The sequence below is a fragment of the Chinchilla lanigera genome, unplaced genomic scaffold (genome assembly GCF_000276665.1).
Source record: "Chinchilla lanigera isolate Chin_1 unplaced genomic scaffold, ChiLan1.0 scaffold00002, whole genome shotgun sequence".
Taxonomy (NCBI): Eukaryota; Metazoa; Chordata; class Mammalia; order Rodentia; family Chinchillidae; genus Chinchilla; species Chinchilla lanigera.
In genome coordinates this window covers 24,981,610-25,004,440 of record NW_004955403.1, presented here as the reverse complement: position 1 = coordinate 25,004,440, position 22,831 = coordinate 24,981,610, and the positions used below count along the sequence as shown (strand labels likewise).

Here is a 22,831-nt window from a genome sequence, read left to right as displayed (position 1 = left end):
GTTTTTGGTTTTTCTCCGGTACCAGGAATCGAACTCACGACCTTGCGCTTGCCAGGCAGGCGCTTTGCCGCTGAGCTAAATCCCCAGCCCCTGTGGTTGTTGTTTTACATATTGTTATCTACAAGATAGTTTCTCAGGAAAACAAATAGACAAATTATAGTGAGTTACAGACAAAAGAGGTAGGAGATTATCAATAGTTGTTGTACTATACTTTGGTATCTTTAAAGTGGCTTCTAAAGAAAATAAATAGAGCTATACATGAGTGACCTATTGAATAATCATTAACTTTTCTCAATGGTTGTTGTAGGAAACACATAATGATACACATGCATCCATTTATGAAATAGGATAGGAACAATACAAACATTGCAGAGTTATGGATAGATTAGTAGGAAAATATCAATAGCTGCTGTAATACATGGTGGTATCTTCGAAATGGTTTCTCAGGAAGACAGAGATACGCAAGAAGGATCTAACAAGTAGTTACAGCCTAAGGGTTGTCCAAACTCAAGTGAGCCATCTGGGGCGAAAGCCATTTTTTGTAGCGTTTTCTCTCCAGCCTCCCATTGCATTGGGACCCCCCAACCAGTTAGTGTCCTCTCCCCAACTGTCAGTACAGGCAGCAGGAATCCTGCTGCAGACTTCTCTGGAGCTCCACCACAGCCTGTACTGTCAGGGGAAGAATGGCTTCCAAGGAGTCTCCGCAGGTATTGTGCAAGGTCCTTCTGGTTTACAGCTTCCGAGCAGCTCTCATGACCCCAGTCCATGGGACCTCTGACTCCTCGGGCTTAGTCTGCATGCTCATGTTCTCCAAGTCCTTGTTCAGCAGCTGCTCCTCCAATGACTCTGGACCTTTCTGGTTCTCAGTGGCAGGAGCAAGAGTGACCCGTTGCATTGCATGTATTCCTAGGGATTTCTCCATGTTTGAATGATTCACACACGTTCATGGGTGGGCATCTGCAACCGGTGCATGGTGGGCCAATTGTGTCATTGTTTCTCTATGTCATGGTTGTTTTCAATTAAGCGGCGGCAGCCGGCCTGAGGGCCGGTGCGCAAGAGCGCTCGCCGCCACATGGCTCCCCCTGTGCCGGGGGGCCTCCTTCTGGGCACCTATGAGGCAGGGAGCAAGCCGGTCAGAAAACCAGCGCTCCCCGCCTGTGGCTCCCTGTGCACCGGAGGCCCTCCTTCTGGGCACCTACAAGGCAGGGAGTGAGCCAGCTGAAAGACCGGTGCTCCCTGCCCATGGCTCCCCATGTGCTGGAGGCCCTCCCTCCGGGCGCCTAGGAGGCAGGGAGCGAGCCAGCTGGTAGACCAGTGCTCCCCACCCGTGGCTCCCCGTGGGCCTGGGCCCCTCCTTCCAGGCGCCTACAAGGCAGGGAGCCAGCCAGTCAAAAGACCTGCGCTCCCTGCCCATGGCTCCCTGTGCTCCTGGGCCCTTCCTTCCAGGTGCCTAGAAGGCAGGGAGCCAGCCAGTCTGACAGACCGGCACTCCCCACTCATGGCTCCCCATGTGCTGGAGGCCCTCCCTCTGGGCACCTACAAGGCAGGGAGCCAGCCAGTCCAAAGACCGGCGCTCCCCTCCCATGGCTCCCCATGTGCTGGAGGCCCTCCCTCCGGTGCCTACAAGGCAGGGAGTCAGCCGGTCCGAAGACTGGAGCTCCCCACCCGTGGCTCTCCGTGCACCTGGGCCCCTCCTTCTGGGCACCTATGAGGCAGGGAACCAGCCGGTCTGAAGACCCCGAAGACCGGCGCTCCCTGCCCATGTCTCCCCGTGTGCTGGAGGCCCTCCCTCCAGGTGCCTAGGAGGCAGGGAGCCAGCTGGTCCGAAGACCCCGAAGACCAGTGGTCCCTGCCTGTGGCTCCTCATGCACTGGAGGCCCTCCCTCCGGGCACCTACCGAATTATAGTGATTCTAACCTGGTACAGGGAGATGAATGGGGCTTACGCATCTGAGGGAGCTATGCTGAACCTCACGTTGCTTTTTCTATGGTTCTGAGGAAGGAAAGGAAAATGCCTCAGTTTCTAAAAACTAAACAATGTGGGCATCCAGTCTCATGGATACATCAAATTTCTGTATCTCCCATCACTGATAGTCCCTTTATTCCAAACCTGCTCTCCCCCTATATTAACCCTCTGACTATGGTAGTTGTAGGAAATCTGCCTTTAAAATGTTTGTGCTTAAAAATTCATTTATTACAATTGGCCAGTAGCCAAATGCCATAGAGAACCTTAGTCCTCACGTTTTTTAAAATCCATGTTTGTGTAGAAAAAGGCTTTCAGAATTTCAAAGTCAACATGTATCTCCTGATTGCCCCCGTCCTCCAAAACAGCTGACCAGTGGCAGAGAACCCTGTCCTAGCTTCAGCCCATCTGTCCTCAGAGACTGGGGCTTAGGTGACAGGGTGGACACAGAGGATTTTGGAAGACAATAAAGATCGGGGCAGAGGCAGGAACTTCACAGGGTGTGTAGTATAGAGGACGCATGATGAAGTTCCAGGTGGAGTTGGATGCTGTAGACAGATCCAAGACAAGGTCAAGAGGATTGGTTGCTGCAAAACAGAAAGGATGGGAAAAGGGAAGGCATCCCTGGAGATGAGTATTACAGGTCTTGAACCTAACACATGTAAGTGAAATGTTTCTATCCCATTCTTTTGAGTAATACAGACTTTGAGATAGGCCCACTAAGAGTATCTGTGAGTCCACTGAGGACCTTTGGGGAAAGAAGAGGGAAGAGAGCTGACGTGTGGGTGGTTGTCTGTGCAGCTCTTGGCATTGCTATGGCCCTGCCCAGTTGCAGAATGAAGAGGGAACCAGGCTGGAGTTAAGGAAGTGTGAGCCAGGTGAGCGACAGAGGGAACAGCGTGGGACTTTTGTTCTGATCATTTTCCTCCCATAGGTCCTTTATCCCCCCTGGACAGTCCTGCCTAAATACTGATACCTCATTAGCTGGGTTCAGAGTGAATGACCCTTAGTGACAACTCTCCCTACCCAACCTTTTTCCTCTTGCCCTCTACAAAAGGATAATGCTATATTCCTGAAGGATACATCTCTGTCCCTGCTGTGGTCCTTTCCTGTGGCCCATAGCTCAGGACCACAGCATAAAGTTTTCTAATCCTGCCCTGCGCAAGTGTGTCCTAGCTGGGAGGCACCATTTACAGCAGCGGCATTGTCAAATGGGTCAGCCATTGCCAAGCCGTTGGAGGTGAAGAAGTGTGTCCTTGGAAGGGAACTTTTTTCTCCCTTAATTGTCACAAAGGTGCTGTATGAGCTACTGGAAGTCCTGAATCTATCCACCTTCCCCCTTTCATAATCAGACGTATTCTACTAATGATTGAACACTGAACAAGCTGTTAGCAGAAGCCCCGCTGAGCACTTTACATCTAAGTTCATATTTATTTTTCACACAACATTAGGAGAGACTATTCTTCTGATTTGACCTTGGAATGATGGCTTAGCAGAGATTTTGGACCTTGTTCAAAGTTTTGCATCTAATAAGTGTTAGATCCAGGATGTGTACCTGTGCTGTAAAGCCTGTGCTTTTTAAAATACTAAATGGTAGCCAAATACCTGAAGTCCATCTATATTTTTCTACTGTGCAGAAAAAAATATAGCTTTGGGGACCTCCATTTTTCTTTCCTTCTCCCGAGACTTCATTTTTCAAAGGGTGAAAGTTCAAGATTTGACACAAGAATCTCCTTTGCCACTATCTCCCAAAACGTACTAGTACAGTTTTAGTACCCTTATCTAAAATGCTAGGGACCAGAAGTATTTGAATTTCAGATTTTTAAAATTTGGAGTACAGTATTTGTATGTGTGTCATGTAATATCTTGGAGTGGGACCCAAGTATAACACAAAATTAATTATGTTTCGTGTATATCTTACACACATAGCCTGAAAGTAATCATATGCAATGTTTTTAATAATTTTTGTGCACATAACAAAGTCTCATAGGGTGAAATTTTCTACTTCTGGCATCATATGGGTGCTCAAAAAATTTGAGGTTTTGGATTTTTTGGATTAAGGGTGGTCAACCTATAATAGCTATCATTTATGGTGCTTCCTCTTTCACAGGCATTATTCCAAGTAGGTCATATGTAGTGACTTGTTTGAGTCCTATAGCAGCCCTGAGAGACCTGTTGTCGCCTCCATCTTACTGTTGAGGAAACTGAGGACTGGGGATGATCATGCCTTTATTCAGTGGCCCAGCACTTTTTACGTGGACAGGCCAGTTCCTGCTTCTTTACCCACTGCCTCCCTGGATGCCCATGAGTCCCCAGTTCTATTTCCTTTTGGCCTTGAAGGATCCCTCTGTGAGGTCCAACTACCAGCACAGAGATGGCACAGCTTAACTGGGGTCTGGACTCATTCTCTTGCCCACTTCTTGCCAGTTCTGTGGTGACGTCGTCGTCGTCTTCTTTTTTTTTTTTTCCCCGGTACTGGGAATCGAACTCATGACCTTGTGCTTACCAGGCAAGCGCTGTGCCACTGAGCTAAATCCCCAGCCCCCGTGACATCTTATTCTGACTTGCTTTTTTGTGGGCTTGGGGGCTTGGCAAGCAGGAGCTGGAGGGTCACATGGCTGCACAGGAATAAAACAGCCTCTTGGTCTTGTTAAATGAGCTTTAAACATCTACACAGTGTGGCTCCCTCTGCTCCTCCCCCATGTTGCGCTTTTAGACAGTGTGCAACCAATGTGGTTAAGTCAGCGGTCTTCAGGTGGAGCTGATTCACCACTTATTTCTTAAACTCACCAGGTTTTGTGCAAAGGAAGGAGGCAGATGCTGCCTTTCTCAGGAGCACAGAGAACAGGTTGAGTTCTTCCTGCATAAAGGACATGCCAGCTTACAAGCAGGGTTTGCCTTCATAAACTGCCTAAGAAGGACTTGGTGCACTGTTGGGCCATCTCTTGCTTGGTTTACTTTTTTTAAATCTTAATGACTATAGCATTGGTTTAAGAGTACAAAAGAGTTAAAGGATTGTCTTCAACAGCACAGCTATGTGTCCCTCACAAATTCATATGTTGAAGTCCTAAGACACAATAGCTCTGAAGAGGACCTTATTTAGCCATAGGGTTGTTGTAATTGATTAAAATGAGGCCATATGGGAGGATGACAGTATGACTGATGTCCTTATAGAAGCGGACGTATAAAGGTAGATATGCACATGGGAATAACACCAGGTGAGGATGAGGGTGATAAAGCAGAGCAAAAGGACACCATAGCTTTCTGGCAATGACCAGAATCTGGAAAGCAGGCATGGAACAGATTTTCCTTTATAGTCCTCAAAGGAGACCAACTCTGCTGACACCTTAACCTTGAACTCAATTTCTTGTTTAAACTATCCAATTTATGAGTTTTGTTACAGCAGCCCTAGCAAACTAATACAAATACTTTAAAAATAAAGCCAAAAATAGTAAGCTGAATTTCATTAACTTGAGCTCTCCATGAAGGTGGCCTTTCCTTTTTTTTTTTTTTTTTTTTTTTTGGTATGGGACTCAAATTCAGGACCTTGCACTTCCCAGGCAGGCGCTTGTGCCTCTGAGCTATATCCCCGGGCCCAAGCCTTTCCTTTTTCTGACATTGTATCAGTTTAAAATCAGAGGACATAGGCTCTGAAAGGGCCTTTACCAGAGACCTGTATAGGGACTTCAGGAGCACCTGCAGGTCACAGTCTGGTCACCTTGACTCTTTTCTACACCTCTTTCTGTTGGGCTGTAGGGTCTTTCACAAACTCCAAATCCCAGGGACAGTCTTCTCCTCTCAGCCTGGTACCTGCTCTCTCTTTTTCCTTCTTTTCCTTTAAATCTTCCCAGTTTGAGAAATACATGTGGGCTGCTTCCTCTCAGCATTCCCAGCCTGGAAGTGAAATTACCACCCACTCTCTCACAGAAGAAACTGCACCCTGGTTTTAGATTTGTCTCTACCTGTAGCCCCACAAGTGCTTTTGCCTCTGCCTTCTGTTGAGATGCCATTGTCTTATGCCTTACAGTCTTGTGCCTGTTTTACTGACACAATGGGGTGTGTGAGTTGGAGCTGAGGTAGGGCCAGAGAAGCCAAGGACTGGAGTAGGCTGAGGTTGGGGTGACAGGGCGAATCAGTAGAATCTGAACATGAAAAGGAGAAACACAAGCCAACCACTGAGTAGTACTGGGATATAATGGCCAAAAACCAGAGACCTAGGAAAACAGAAACAACCCATCAGGACTGACAGTGTGGGGCTAGGAACCAAAGGGAAGCATGGAGTGTGGACAGTCTGTGGATAGCAGCCTGGTGGGTGGCGGGAGGAGGAACAGCATTATGTGTGCTGTTGTGAGTATGTTAAAGGAGGGCAGAAAAACTTTGTTCTCCGTGTGTGCAGATGTGTATTTCTGTAATGTTCTCTATTTTTTTCTTTCTTTTGATGAAAAAATTGATTTTATATTTGCTTTTTAGGGGATTATTCCCGGCTAGAGGCCAAAAGAGAAAAGAAAGGCTGTTTGTTGTCATTTCTAACAATACAGCAGACATATATCCTGAAATATTCTTAGATTAAAAAAAAAAATTTCCAAGTGAAATACTACATGGTATTTTTTTCAACCCTTCTATCATAAAACACAAATCCAACCCTAGCTTTCAGTACCGTTAAGCCAGCAACTCAGATGCAGGGGAGCTGGTTTGTTTATGCTGAATAAGAAAACTCATAAAGTCCGATGAAACAAGGACTGGCTATTTAACACAGCAAGATAATAAAGAAAATAAGATGAGGAAAGAAAGGGAAAAGAAGGAGGAGGGAGGAAAGTAGAGAAAAAAGCCAATAAAACTATAGGCAGCTGTTAGCTGTGAGCCAGTGTGTATGTGGGTTGAATCATTCTAAGGTCTTTGTATGGAGAAAAGGATTAACAGATTTTCTAAAATGAAGAATGCTTGTAAGGATAATTATTGAAAAAGTAGAAAGAGAGGAAGACATGGAACTAAGAAAGAGAGAGAGCTGGCCTTGAGCTCACTTTGTAGCTCAGGCTGGCCTCGAACTTGCAAAGATCCTCCTGCCTCAGCCTCCTGAGTGCTGGAATTACAGGCGTGCGCTAGCATACCCAGCTAGGGGAGAGTTTAAGTTATTCAGTGTGGCAAAGCTTTTTAAACTTTCCAAGGGTTAACCACCTAAGTTGGCAGTCAGAAGTTGTGTGTTCAGTCATGGACTAGGTATAGCATTTTAATTTAAAAATAATTAGGTTAACATTTACTGATCATTAACTAATTGCTGGCCAATTAGTTTTATGAGTATGGTCCTTTATGAGTATGGTCCTTTGTCCTGAGAAAACCGGAAGAGGTTGATGCTTTTGTCTTCTTCTAATGGAAGACTGGGACCTGTCCAGGGCTACCCAGCTGGGAGGTGGAGATGCTGGATCCTGATACTGACAGGGCTACTTCAGATGCTCTGTTTAACCCTGAAGGTATATGGCTTTGGCAGAATCCATGGAGGGAAACCCTTGCCTTAGCAAACTTCTGGAGGAGACTACAAGAGAATTGTTTCCCTCCAAGATAGTTTGAAGCATTCCTCTCTTCTAATTCTCCTGTCCCAGGCCAGGCATCCCTTTCTGGAACCCTGCAGCAGAGCACACCTCCCAGATTTCATGGTGCAGCTCTCAAACCTGATCACAGAAACTGACAAGTGTGTAAAACCACTTCTGCTCATTGTTCACGTTCTCCTTGCCAAAGCTGCGATGGTGTGGGGTGGTAGTTTGCAGTGAAACATAAAAGCAAACTGATTGTTCATCTCATAATAGATTCATAGTTAGGGCATATTTAGCTTCTCATCCAAGGCAATTGTTTTTTCCTTGCTACAAGATCTAAGTTAAAGATATCACATGTGCAATTGTTACTTGCTTATTACCACATAGGTGGTGATTTTTTGAGTATACTGATTTGTCCATAGCAGCCTTGGATGGATTTTTTTTTAATACCTAAGCTGAAATAGTTTAGGTTTAAAAATGTGTCATGACTCTGGCCATGGAGATGTGTGAAACCAGAGAGCAGGAAACCAGGTCAGATACCATCTAGAAATTAGTCTCTGAGACTTTGGAACAAATCTGGGAGCCACCAAATTTCTGGGTTCACCTTTCCTTTATGGCTATCAGTCTCTCTCTCCTGGCTTCTAATTCAGGTTTGGACTTACCTCATTTCTAGAATATTTTCCCTCCTTTCTATGAGAAGTCGCAGAGGTAGGTAGGAAGCTGCTTTCTCACTGGCACAGAAGCAGGATCACGTGGAAACCCGTTCTTGGGCTGATGCTAGGTGTGGACTCGTTTGCATTCTGAAGCATGTTCACCTGAGAAATGTCAGGACTTGCTGCTCTCCTCCACTGCCAGAGTCTGCAGCTTGGTGGACTGCAGAAAGCTGCTGGTCTCTTTGGAACCCTAGTGCTACACCCCCATGGGAACAGGAAAGCAAGAAGAAGGAGTCTGGAGAATGCATTTCATGTTCTTGTTCCTGGAAGCATTTGCCATCATATGCAATTGCCTGAGTGAGCCAGCCTGCCTGCTTACCTCCCTCCCTCCCTCCCTTCCTTCCTCCCTCCCTCCCTTCCTCCCTCCCTTCCTCTGCCAGCGCCCTCCTCCCCCTTCCTCTTTTTCTCTCTCCCTTTCTTTCTTTCTTTCTTTCTTTCTTTCTTTCTTTCTTTCTTTCTTTCTTTCTTTCTTTCTCTCTCTCTCTTTCTTTCATTCTTTCTCTTCCTTCCTCGTTCTTTCTTTCTTTCATTCTTTCTCTTCCTTCCTCTCTCTTCCTTCCTCTTTCTTTCTTTCTTTCTTTCTTTCTTTCTTTCTTTCTTTCTTTCTTTCTTTCTTTCTTTCATTCTTTCTCTTCCTCTCCCTTCCTTCCTTTCTTTCTTTCCCTTCCTTCCTTCCTTCCTTCTTTCCTTCCTTCCTTGTTTGTAAATGGCATCACAGTGGAGCCGATTCAGTATATGTCTGCCTACAAATTAACTTCTTGCCACAAATCTTTGAATCTTTGCCCTCCTGCTCAGGAATGAGAGACATACAGGCAGAGTTACCTTAATCACTAAGATTTTATATTTAAAAATATCTGATCCTACTGGTAGATTTTCTTGTTTCCTAGCTTAGTTATTTGTTTCTTTTATAGAACAAAATATATTTTTAAACTGGCTTTTCCCTACTGGCTGCTCATATACTCCTGTTTGCCCAGCAGATATCCATGCATTCCCCACTCCTGTGCTGGCGAGGAAACTGCTGCCTACCTAGCTCTGTGGCTTCTGAGCAGAAAGGAGGAAAACTATCCTAGAAATGACACAAGCCCAACCCATACTAGAAGCTAGTATGAAAAAGACAGACAACAATAAAGGAAAATGAAAGTTGAACCTGGAGATCTGGTGGGGCATAGTTTTGTTTCAAAATCTCAGGCTAATTTAGAAAAGATACCTAATCTGGTTTATGCATTTTGTGGTGGTGTAATTAACAGAATTCTCGGTTCTTTAAAAAACATCTTAGCTAAATAACAAGTAATATAATAGTCCTAACAAAGCTTGTGAAAATTGTTGTCAGTCTGCAGCTACCCTTCTGTGTTAGTTAGAAATAGAAGTTCCACAGCTCCTTTAACATACCAGTGATTAATAGTAGGAAGATTTAAGATTATCTATAAGCTTGATTATTTAAGCTGCTAAATATTGAAATGAAGTTTAAAAAAATTCAAATGGTTTTAAAAGAAATTAATCCTACCACTCTGGGAGGTTGAAGTAGGAAGATTTCAAATTTGAGCCCAGTCTGGGTACTTTATTATTGAAAGTATTAGTAATCATTAAATGATACCATGCAAAAGTCTTAGAATCCCTGGAGGTGAAGAAATTATTTTTAGACAGACTGGAGATTAAATATTTGGAGCCTTTTCCTATAATTTGATAAGACAAATATTTGAGCTTTGCTTCTTTTTTGATATGTGATTTTTTTTTTTGGTACTGGGAATCGAACTCATGACCTCGCGCTTGCCAGGCAGGTGCTCTGCTGCTAAGCTAAACCCCCAGCCCCTGATACGTGATTTTCATTGTTCATATATAACTTTTCTTTAGATTGTAGGACATCCCATCTTGGCAAAAGGATCACCCTTTAAGATCCATCTGTATTATGGTATGGTTTTTCTTTGGCTTGGGGAGCAGCTCTGTGGTGATCTGCAAACAGAGTTGAAAAAAGAAAACTAATCAGTTTGAATGTGGAATGTAGATTTATCTCTCAATCTCATGCACTATCTGTATAAGTGACCTGAGAGACTCATTCCAGCCATCTGAATAATTTTGTCTTTAAGTTTACCTGGACATATGTTCATAGTAACATTAACAAAAATGGAACAATTTAAAAATTTGGGGACTCTTTTAGTGATGCAAAGGTTTATACTGCTTTCATTCTGACTACAGGAACAATGAACAAGCAAAACCTACTAACTGTTCTTGCCAGGCATTATAGTGGGGGTAGAGTTGGGGAAGAAAAAAAATCCTGGAGTAGGAATTCTATTTCTTGAATCTTTGTATGACTCTGGGAATATTATCTTTGAGCCTTAGATTTTTTTCAATCTTTAATTCTAAAAACAAACCCTGTCTTGCTTAATAGGCTCAATAAACTGTCAAGTCCTGTATTATTTTGGCTCATGGTTTTGGAGGGTCAGTCCATGGTAAATTGGCCTCACTGCTTTTGGGGCCCATCGTGCAATGGCACATCATGGTAGGAGCACATGGTGGAGCAAAACTACTCAACTCATGGCCGAGAAGTAACAGAGAAAGAGGCTGGGAATCCATAGTCTCCTTTGGGGCATGTGCTCAGTGAGCTGAAGACCTTTTTCCTAGGCTCTACCTCTTCAGGGTGTCACCTCCCAATAGCACCTCTCTGTGGACCAGGACTTCAAAACATGGACCTTCTGGGACATTTAAATTCCAAGCCATTATAGCAAGTTCAGTGCAAACAAAACCCACTACTTCTTTTTCTCTGGATATAAGAATTGTTACCTATTTATTAGTGGATATGCTGGATATGAGAGAAAACAAAGTAGACACAATATTTGATCCTTTGTAATCCTAAATCAGTTTTGTAACTGCATGGACACTTGATGTACCTCTGCTAGGAATACAGCCCTAAAGAGGGCCCAACATAAGTGCATTGCAGCACATGTTTACTAAGGGCCTACCTTTTAAAAGTACTAGGCATAAAATGATTATGTGAAATCTTCTCTGGCCACACCAGTTTTAATTAGAAATCTCCAATGTACATCAGATGGCATTATTTTCAGTCTGAGAAAATGGTATTGTTTTCTTTCATGACGCATATCACCATTTCTTACTCTACACAGTATGCTAAGTCATATTCCTGTTGTTGTTTATTGTTATCTCCTTTCATCAGAAGATTTTGGTTGCATTGTTTTGTTTGTAAATTTTGTATCCCAGTACCTGTCACCATTATTAGCCCATAGCAAGGGCTGTGTGAACATTTGTTCAGTACACAGCACAACCGTTGCTTGCAAGGAGCTCACAAGCTGGGGGCAGGAAGGCAGACTCATGTGTAACACTGCCTTGTGTGACAGTGAATGGATAGGAAGGGCCCTTACTGTTTCCTAAACAGAAAACACAAGGGCTTCCAGCTGCAGTGAGATGTGAGGGAAAAGAGAGGGCAATGGAAGGTCGTCAGAGTTTTTAAGGGTGAATGAGAGTTTCCTAGGGGGCCAGGGAGGCCATTGACATCCTATGTGATAGGAAATGGATTTTTAAGGAGTGGGCATAGCTTTGTAGTATTTTGTATACATGGCAACAAGTGCCCAAGGGGTTCTTATATTGATCTTGTAAGTAAAAAAATACAAACCCAATAAAGTTTTAAAAATGGATCCTGGTGCTGGCTGAGTGTGTCTGGTGGCTGTGTGTTCCTTAGAGGTATCTGGAAGCCCCTTCAGGTGGAAGCCATTTCAGGGTGTGTCCGCACTGTCTTTTACTTTGGCCTCTTGCTCCCTGTGGCAGATAATCTGTGCTCATTAAGTGGATCTCCAGCTCCCATGATCTTCATGCTTCTGTGATGAGAGTAGGAGTGACCACGAAGATGTGTTCTACCGCAAAAAAGCCCACAGGTTATGTTGTGGCAAAATAGGTCAGGATTTGCTCAACATAAGATAAAGTATGCATTTTTCTTTGTAAGATGATGAGAGTGACAGTTTTGCTCACCTTCTCTGAACACAGCAAGCCTGGTACTAGTCACAAACATCTGAGGAACCCATCAGTATTGTGGTTTTGGTATTCTGGGTTTAGTTGAATGAGCTGTGTGAAGCTCACAGAGTCAAAAGGGCAGAAGTCTTGCTCTACATCCTGAAGGTTGGCAATAGAAGTAAAAGCGAATCACTGCTACTTACGTAATGTGAACCAGACATGGACATGGAGATGTAAAATATTTATGTAGGAAAAGTTAAAATTGTTAGCCACGTGAGTGAGGCAACTAAATTTCTGCTTCTCTCAATCTGTGAAGAAGTTCAGTCACTCAGTCTCACAGTTGTTTCATTCAAAGGTGTCCTAGATTTCATGAGAGGAAATCTTGGTTTTTGTCCACTCGGGTTTTAGACAAAGTTGGGTCTTTCTGTGAGTTCTTGGTTGTTTCTGCCTTTGTAAATGACCATATTTTGGTGCTGTCCTTGCTTACCTGAAGCCTTATGAGTATAGCATTAGAACCTTCAAATGAACAAATGTAGCTGTAGCACATGCTACATGTCAGGATGAAGCACTTTAACATGGGAGACTCCAAAGCTGCATTTATGGGCTGCAAGATGGGTCATAGTGGATGTATTTCTTTGAGCCAGATGAATAGTTTATTTGTGAATTCTCCTGATATTTCTGAAGATATTTCAACCATTTTTAATTAAGACTCAAAAGTTTGATAACAGAGCCTCAAGGATGTTTTCTCAAAGAAGGCGTGGCTGTTACTGAATAAACAGCGCATGCAAAGTAAAAGCAGAATCTGAGGCTCACTTCTGATAAGAAGCCAACAGTGGACAGGAGGAAGCTGCGTCACTGTCAGTGCCCAACCTTGTCAGGGAAAAGGTGGTCTTTTTCATTATCTCCAGCTGCATTTACACCTAAATTGGAGCTTCTCTGTGCTAGTTAATATAAAAACCGAGGCATATATTAATTTTATTATACAGTCTGATCTTGGCCTTAAACTATGTAATATCTAACCAAATTATGGATTCTCAAGTTCCATTTTTAATTGAAAAGCTTATTTTGAAGTAAGCATTTTAACAAATAAATCACATTCATTTGCATGATTACATGCTGTTGATCATATGTTTTAATTTTAAATTTTATAATAGTTGCATTTCATTGAATTTTTTAATGTCACTTTTTATGTATCTTCGGCAAGTGTCAGTGGTTTCCTCTTGATGTCCTCCTTCTCCTTCCCCAGTGCCTTGCCTCAGACTCTGAGGACACAGGAAGGCAGGAGAAACACAGAGTCTGGCGATGGGTTGAGTGGAGTAATGGGTACGACTGGATGGAGAGAGGGAGTGCTGAGAGGGAGGAAGCAGGTGGAATGAGTCCCAGGCTCTTGCCTTGGGAGTCTGCGTGGATGGGACCCAGCCACCATGTCTGGAAATGTATACCAAGACCTCAGAAGTTGGGAGAGTGAGGATAAAGATGATTAACTTTGTGTAAGTGGACAGCTTGAGTTTGATCATCATGGACTATTCAGGGAGTATGTCCAACTGATAGTAGGAAATAGGATTTGGAGATCCAGGGGAAAGGGCTGCGGTAGTGAGAGGTATTTGGAAATCATTCCCTTACTGGTTTTAAACAAAGCAATGGGTGTTGTTGACTACAACTGGTGAGGTTGTAAATGCAAAGAAAGAGTGATTGGAGATGAAATTCATAGAAGACCCAGTTCAGATTAGGCGGAGAGATACAGTTAAAAAGCAGGAGAGCTAGTGGAGCTCTCCTGAAAAGAAATGAGAGGAGGGAAACATTTTAAGAGGAGGGCGCAGGCAACAGTGTCAAGCCAAAAACTGAATAAGGACAGAAGTCCTGAATAGATTTGGCAAGGGACAGATCATAAGTTATGGTAACAAGAGTAAAAACATGTGCATTTAAAATTAGGAATTGCTTAACACTGAAAAGTATTATAAATGCAAGGCCCAGATAAGTAGCATCAATAATAAGTACGTACTACAAAGTACAGGAGACGGAGGGTCTAAAATTAAAATGACCTTCCGTTTCTGTGTGAGGAGTCACCAGTCCCTAAGGATGGCTGACCCCTCCGACTCGGTAACCTCTGCCCTCCCCACTCCCTCTTGTAGTGTGATCAGCTGTGAAATTCTGCAGGCTTTACCTTGGCAGTGCCTCTGTCCACTTCCTTCCACTTTCTCCGCTGGAGTCCAGATTCAGACTTGCATCACGGGAGTTGCATCACTTCGCCCTCCAGGTTATCCTTCACACTGTGTCTCGGGAAACAGCTCTGTGGAGGCATAACTTGTACAGTAAATACCGTAAAATTAATCCATTTGAAGTGTTCGGTTTGGTGTGTTCTAATAAGTTTATACAGTTGTACATCTATCACTCCATTCCGTTTTACATTGTCTTCACCCCAGAATTTGCTCATGACTGCAGCCAGCCCCCACCGGATTTTTTAAAGGCTTGTCCAATTACGGTGTCTTTGCTTTGCTCAATATTCAGTCTGCCCGTTTTCCTTTGGAATTATGCTCTAATTGAAGGCTTCAATATGAGAAAGAATAATACTGTAAAGTAATGTCTCCTGATGTTTTAGAAGCCATTGAGAGTAATGGACCAGGAGCTGGGAATTTAGTGCAGCGGCACAGTGCCTGCCAGGCAAGCGCGAGGTCGTGAGTTCGATTCCCAGTACCGGAAACAAAAGGAAGAGTAATAGACCAGTTTTCCTGTCCAAAAACAAAACAAAACAAAACATCCCCTTCTTGCTCCGTGCGGTGAGCTGTAGGCTGCAGGGTGTGAGCATGGCCTCTGGACATGCCCTGCCTGACAGCAGGGCAGGCTTAGAAGATGCGAAGGAAAAGACCTGGCTCTGCAGGATGCGTGTGTCCCCAGCTGGCCTCCGTGCCCTCTTTCCCCATTCCTGATGATTTTTTCACTTGCCAATTTATGTTATTTTTTAAATTTTTATTTTATTTTATTGACTGGTTGTGGTTCTGGGAATGGAACCCAGGGCCTCAGGCATGCTGGGCAGGCACTCTACTGCTGTGCCACACCCTCAACCCTTGCAGTATTTAAATGTCCCAAGATGTCATAGATCTCGTCTCTCTCACTACCTCCCTGTCTTCTGCAGTTTTCCTCCCTGAGCCCCGGTGTAGGGGTTATCTGTGTCAGTCCAGAAGCATGCGGAGAGGGGACTTCCTTTCTCTAATGTAGAGGAGATGAAGGGATTATTGGGCATCCAAAATAGTTGCTATTTGCCAGTCAATCCTGGAAGAGAGAAAGACCTGCACTGCAGTTAAGTTTTGGAGCCATGGATGATTCCAGGCTGAGCAGAGAATTTCTTCCTCTTTTTTAGGTCACAGGTCACAGGTCTGAAAGCATAACAAACTTACAGTTATCTTTACCCATCTGGAAATGTTTTAAGGACCAGACTGACCAACAGAGGTACAAATGGCTGCACTTGACATTTGGCAGATGGGATTTGACCAAATGTGGAGTTAAGTTTGATTTGGGTCTTTAGATAGAATAATGAAGATTTAGATTTAATTTTGCTTTAAAAAGTATTAGTATGTTTAGTAATAGTATATTAAAATGAAGAGGAATGTGCTTTTCATTTTAAAATGCAGCATTTGTTAATATAAAATTTAGACAGCAGTAATGTCAGTGTGTATAAATTTTAAGAAATTAAGGAAGAAACTTTTCTACACCAGGTCTTTTAAAATTTACATGCAGGCTTGAATGATCCATTTTGCAGGAATAGTTGGGTGGAACTTGACTATGCCAGTTTGACTTTGAATTTGATTTGTACTTATGAGCTGCTAGTAAGCTTCATTTCCAACTGTAGTGAAGACATGGGCTCGTTTGCAAGTGATACTGAAAATCACAATTCGCAGCTCATCCTCCATCCAGTACACATACAAAGCCACTTCTTGACTGTGACTTTGTTCTTTGGGCTTTTACTCTTCTTATTTTTCTGATTCTGCTAAAGGATACCCAACACGAAGTCTACCGTCTTTATCACAGTTTGGTGGTATTATGTACATTTTCATTGTTGTGTAACCATCAGCACCATTTCTCCTCAGTACTTTTTCCAAACCTACACTCTTTAGCCATCAAGCACCAACTCCTCCAGCTCCTGGTCACCACTGTTCTTTTCTGTGTCTGTGATTTCGACTACTTTGGTTCTCTCATATAAGAGAAATCATACAATGCTTGTCCTCTTGGGCATACTTCATGTTTAAACCACAAAACAGGATAAAATCATGTCTCTCATGGGAGACCAAAAAGGACCTAGATATGATTTCAGCTTTTACTGATAAGAACAGATACTACACTTGATCTTAGCCAAAAGGCTGAGAGGCGATAGATTTCATCTTTTAAAAGATTCCTTCCTCTTTAGTGATCAGTGATAATGAAATTGATTATTGTTCATTGGTGCCTTTTATTTGCTAGGACGGTATTGGGTCATTTATATATTTGCCTCAAATTCTCACTATAAATTTTTAAGAAAGGTATTATTGCCATTACAGTTGAACAGAATGGCACTCAGAGTCTGTTTTTTTGCAGGCCTCAAGAAGATATGAGCCCCGGTCTCCCTTAGCATCCCAGACTTTTCTGCCCTCTGCTCCCCTGACTATGATTAGTTTGGCTTGGTAATGGATGTCCATTTGTATGAATCTACCCATCAACGGTCCTCCAAAAGACTCAGGTACTTCATGAGTTACATTTCCTTGGTGAATCCCTTCGTTCTTGAACATTACTGTTCTTTGGGAGCAGAGTTCATTGATAGCCATTGTTCCTTATAGCACTATCAGGAGAGAGGCAGAAGTGATAATGTTCATACCAGCAGGATAAAGAGAAAATCACCTGGGATAAATGACAAGGATAGAAAGAGCAATTATACACATTCCTGTTATCCTCCAGTGTTCTCTTAAATAAATGCATTTTACCCTGTGGATGTTTCAACATCCACCTGTCTAGATCTATTTCCCAAAGCATGGTCCAGCTACAAGTGATCAGAGTTTTATTAGCATTTTGGAGTAGGTTTACAATGTGTATTAGCCTACTAAGGGTCTGAACACATTTTCAAAATTGCTTGAAAAATGGAACCTTTTTTTACTAACATGTCTTGGACAAGTTTTCCTGCGAGCACATCATTGAAAAGTGCATTTAAACATCACCCATGTGACCACAGTCAGGTGTACATGCTGGGGGTCCACACAAGTGCAGGCCATCTTCTTGGAAAGACTGCCAGTGCTGGAGCTTTCTAGGATGAAACTGTAGTCAGAAGCTGGGAGGCTGGGTTAAGGAAGATAAAAACCTATCTTCCAGATGTGCCTTGGTCAGTTACCTTAGCAGCTGCCTTAGGAGGCTAAAATATCCTAGGCCAGTAATGGTGAACATTTTAGTTTGCAGTGGTTCAGACAGCCCACTGTGGCATGTCCGCCACAGGTTTGCCACCACTGTCCTCAGCCATAGTATGAGCATACGTATATGCACATGATTATAGGAGTGTAGATGTGCATTTTACAAGAAATTCCCCTCATTTTCCATCTCATGAGGCTCTGAGAGCTCCAGTAATCCAGGGACCTGTTCTTTTCCAGATGTCATTTGCTTTATAACCTGGCCACATAATCACCCAACACCAAAGTAAATGATACACACACACACACACATACACACACACACACACACACACAAGCTACTCAGCACATCCACTTAGTTAAACTACCAAGTTTTTTCAGTTAAAGTTCAAGAAGAAGTGAAAGATAAGCTGATATCAGATCCATAATTCTGAGTTTTATTTGAGAAATATTTGAATCACAAATTGCATGTATGCTTAATGCATGCACACCTAGTTCCTTTCTGCTTTAGATCATTTTACCACACTCAAGCCATGCTTTGGCAGAAAAAAGGTCAAGTGCAATTCTGGATGCAGTTTCAATGGAGTGTCTGAAAATTCAAATTTGATAAATCTAAAACACTTATGGAAGTTGTCCGCACCATATCTTACCAGTTGGCTCCTTGTATGCTTGGCATTGTGTGTTTGGGAGGCCATGGGCTGAAATTTATCTTCCCTGTAATACAGCTCTGCTCTGTTACTTACTAGGTTATTATGCTTATGTTTATTTTTCACTCCTGTCAGTCTTTTCTTCACTCACTCTAGGAGTATTTTTCTCATGTATTTTATCCTTCAGTCTGTTATCAGTGTGGGCTTTTCAGAGTCTGAAGTGGACTTTCTTGTTTATAGTACTTAGGTCTTTAATTAATGTTTAGTATAGTAACAATCCAAATTCAAACATGATGCTTTCCTTTACAAGGCAGCTTTCCTTTACTGTAACAAAATACATGAGGTAATCAGTTTTTAAAGAGGAAAAGTTTATTTTGGCTTACAGTTTTGGAGGTTTCAGTCTGTGGTTAGCTGATCTCATTGCCTTTGGGTCTGTGGTGAGGTGGCTCCTCTTCTCATAGCTAGGACATGAAAGGAGAGAGAAAGAGGCTAAATCCCTCTTAACCCATTCAAGGTCAAGCCTCCAATGACCTCAGACCTCCCTGTAGGTCTCATCTCTGACAGGTTTCTACCACTTCTGAATAGTGCAGAACTGGAGATTAAGCCCTTACACAGGGGCACTTGGAGAATAGTCCAGATCCAAACTATGTCACTAAAGATAGGACTATCCTTATGTTTTTATATTCAATTTATTTTTGTTTGTAAATTTGCTATTCTTAAAATAATAAAATTAAAAACTATAATTCTTGGGGCTCTGTAAAACATTTGACCAACTCAAATTGAAGAACGAACTCACTTTATTCAATGGTTAGTTCCCTTTAGAAACCCAGTGAAACACATTCTGTTAAGTACTTAAATTACATCTGTAAATTTGGCATATTTAGTTTTAAAAAACTGATTATATTTTTTATTGAAGTAAAATACACGAGACAAATGTACCCTTTCAGCCAAGGTTAAGTGTATAGTGCAGTAAAGTTAAATGTCATGATGGTAGCACTCAACACCATCATCTATCTCTATAACTCTTGTAAAATTGAAATTCCCTACCTAGCACCCCCAGCCCTAGCAACTATCATTCTACTATTAATCTCTCATGATCTTGACTATTCTAGGTACTTCATATAAGTAGTACCATATAATACTCATATTTTTGTGACTGACAGTTCATTTATCATAAATGCCCTCAAGGATCATCTGTGTTGTATCCTAAGTCACGACTTCCTTCCTTTTGAAGGCTGAATGGTATGCCATGATGGTATGTGTATACTCCATGTGGTTTATCCACTGATCTACTGGAGAATACTCAGGTTGCTTTCATGTTTTAGCTATTGTGAATAATGCCATTATGAACATTAATACATAAATATTTCTTAGACACTTCACTTCAGTTCTTGTAGGTACGTATCCAGAAGTAGAATTGTTGGCTCATACAATAACTATATTTTTCATTTTTTGAGGAATCACTATGCTGTTTTCCAGCGTGGTTGTGTTATTTTGCCTTTCTGCCAATCATGCACCAGGATTCCAATTTCTCTATATCACCAGCATTTGTTATTTTATAGCCTTCCCAATGGGTGTGAGTTGGACTCTCATTATAGTTTTGATTCACATTTCTCTAATGATTAGTGATGTGGAGCATTTTTTCATGTATTTACCATATTTACCACTTCTGTATCCTCTTTGAAGAAATATCTTCTCAAGTTCTTTGCCCATTTTTTTTTTTTTTTTTGTGGTACTAGGAATTGAACTCATGACCTTGCACTTGCCAGGCGAGTGCGTTTGCTGCTGAGCTATATCCCTAGCCCCTTTGCCCATTTTTGAATTGGGTTGTTATTTAGTTTTTTGTTATTGTTTTGATTTTTAGGAGTTTGCTATATACTCTATACATCACTCCCCTATTAGAATTATGATCTGTAAATATTTGCTCCCCTTCTTTGGTTTGCTCTGTTCGCAGTTAACAGTGTCTTTTGATGCACAAAATTTTTACATTTTTAATTAAGCTCAAGTTCATCTTTTTTCTTTTGATGTCATACTGTATCCTTGGTATATTTAATTTTTTAAAAGAAGTTAATGTATCTGACTGGGACAGCTTCAACCCAGATCTTCCCATGTACACAACAAGCCTTGGTTTGTCATCAAATACATGTGAGGCTTTCCAAGCCTCCAGAGCTACAGCAAAGACTAAGATAAGAACAATGAGTAACAGTGAATAAAACACAGTATCTTTTACCCTCATGGAGTTTACATTTTTATAACCTAAATTAATTTAGCTGTTTTAAATCTAATGAACTAAAATTTTGAATGAATAGAATTTCAAAGTAAAAATCCTATATCTTTCAAGATTACAAATCTGAGATCAATTATATAATTAAATGAGAATCACAAAGCAAATCTAATTAGTGTTACTAATCTGTCTGATACATAAATACCATGTATGCAAATTGCCCATAATCCTGACTAAAGAACATTCATACTAAAAAAGCAATTTGCTTTATCATTTATTTAATCCTAAATTTTCCCAGTCTTAAATACTGGGGTCAAGAAACTGAGCGTGCTTGACCGACAGTCCAAGTCCCAGATACATGATTGGTTCAGGTTGGCTTAGAGATCTGAACTGGGACTAGGGACCTATGGGTACAGACATATGACCAAAGGGCATCCTCCCATAACACAGATGGACGCAGGGCTTGACTCTCACAGTGGCTCTGCACATCCATTCTCTGCAGGTGGGGTTGCTCCCACAGTGTGCTGCTTTGTTAGATTTAAGCTTATCCTTCATAACCATTCCACACTATTACCTGGTTTGGATGAATGAATTACTTAACTGTTTTACTTAACAGCCTGATCCCTTTCAGCTAACCCAGACGAGGTGCTCTCTGAGGCTTCTGATGGTTGTTTGGCCATGGCCACTGAATGTCTTCATTTCCCCATTGTAAGGTCTGTTTCCAGAAGGGCCAGAACGGAATTGTAGCTCTTCTCAAATATCTGAGCCAACTCCATTTTTTCAAGTGAACAGTTAACTTTTTTCTTTTAGGTTTAAGTCAAGTGTAATTCTAACTTTCCCCACTGACACTGCTTTGCATTTCTCTTGGAATAGAATATGAACCCTTTAACGTGGCCTGCAAGTCCTTGCATGATCTGGCTCTCCCCTCCCTCCATGACCTCATCACACACCTCTCTTACTATGCTCCAGCCACACTGCCTTTTTTTCATTTCTTCCAGTGGAAGCTGAAGCTCTTTCCTACCACAGGGCCTTTGCACAGGCTACTCTCCTGTTCCAAAATGTCATTTCTCTCCACTCTTTGCTTGGATAATTCCCCAAGCTGTAGGTCTTAATGTAACCATCATTCCCCATATGGGTTAGTTTTCTTCACAGAACTTAGCACAATTTGTGTGTATATTTGCTTACTGTATTTCTCTTCTACTAGACCATTCATTGTATGGTGTCAGATGTGTTGTTCTGTTTGCTCAGCATATCACAGTGCTGGTATGTAGGACAGTCAATAATTATTTACTCTGTGAACAAGTATGGCAGTTGTCACAGCTATCTCCATTAGCCTTAAATCATAACTATTACAACCATTCACGTAACCACTTTTGGCTCCACTTTTGGAGAGGTACTGAGTAATTGTTGAACTGAGATATCCAAATGTCAATATCTCCTGCATTCATTAATATAATTATTTTGTTATATTATGGTTCTTAGCTTCTAAAGCTGAATTCTTTTTGTTCTTAGCAGTTGTCTGAAAGAGCACATTTTAGCAAAGTGTGCCATTTGGGGAACCATCCTAACTTTAAAAAAAGTCACTTAGTGTTAGCTAATTGGCTTATATTAAGTAATAAATATTGGTGTAAATATACCATAAGTTCCCTCTGAGACTTAGTGGTTTATTTATATGTTTTTGCCCCTGATATCCCAAGAGAGGGGTTCCCCTGTTTACAGAGGGCAGCCTCAGATGCTGAATGGTGGACCCGTAGTTCTAGGTTCTATAATGCCTGTGGCTTAACCCCGCCTCCTCCCTCTTCGGGGTTCTGTTTCTACAAGAACAACCCCACCCCCCTAGAATTCAAGCTTTGGAAGAGCACCAGATCGTGCTAGAACTCCCGGAATCTTAACCATTTAGGACCCGACAGCTTTTTTTTTTTTTTTTTTTCTAAATGATTTCCCGAAAGAGCCTGAAGACAGGATGTCTCTCAGAGATTTTATATCCTTGTGTCCGCATCTGGGCACCTGTGACTAACGAACCACAGCATAGCAACGATACTGAATTGCATTGTCATGACAAAAATGCTCAGACGTGGAATAAAATGCAGTCAGATTTTGTTCATGTATAGCACGAAAGCTTTTTTTTTTTTTTTTTTTAAGCTAAATGGGAGAGATGAGCGTTTGGGGGACATGGCAGTGGCGCAGTGTGGCCGGGAGCCTGTACCTCGGCGTGACCCCGGCGCCCCAGCCCAGGGCCCAGGCCGCCGGCGCAGCGCCCCCTCCTCCCCCGCGCGCCGCGCGCATTGTTGTCCTATAGCGATTGGTCGGCGGGCCAGAAACAGCTGTGCAGAGCCGCGCGGGGAACCGCGGCCGAGGAGCGGAACGCAGCCCGGCGGCAGGCGGCGGCTCTCACGGGGCGCGGCAGGCGGGAGGAAGCGCCGGAGGCCCC

At 42.5% G+C, this 22,831-nt stretch overlaps 1 protein-coding gene across 1 annotated transcript in view; it reads left to right on the top strand.

The window, feature by feature from the left end:
* Stox2 (storkhead box 2) overlaps positions 1–22,831 on the top strand; it is a 234,401-nt gene that overhangs the window by 101,827 nt on the left and 109,743 nt on the right. The window lies entirely within an intron of this gene.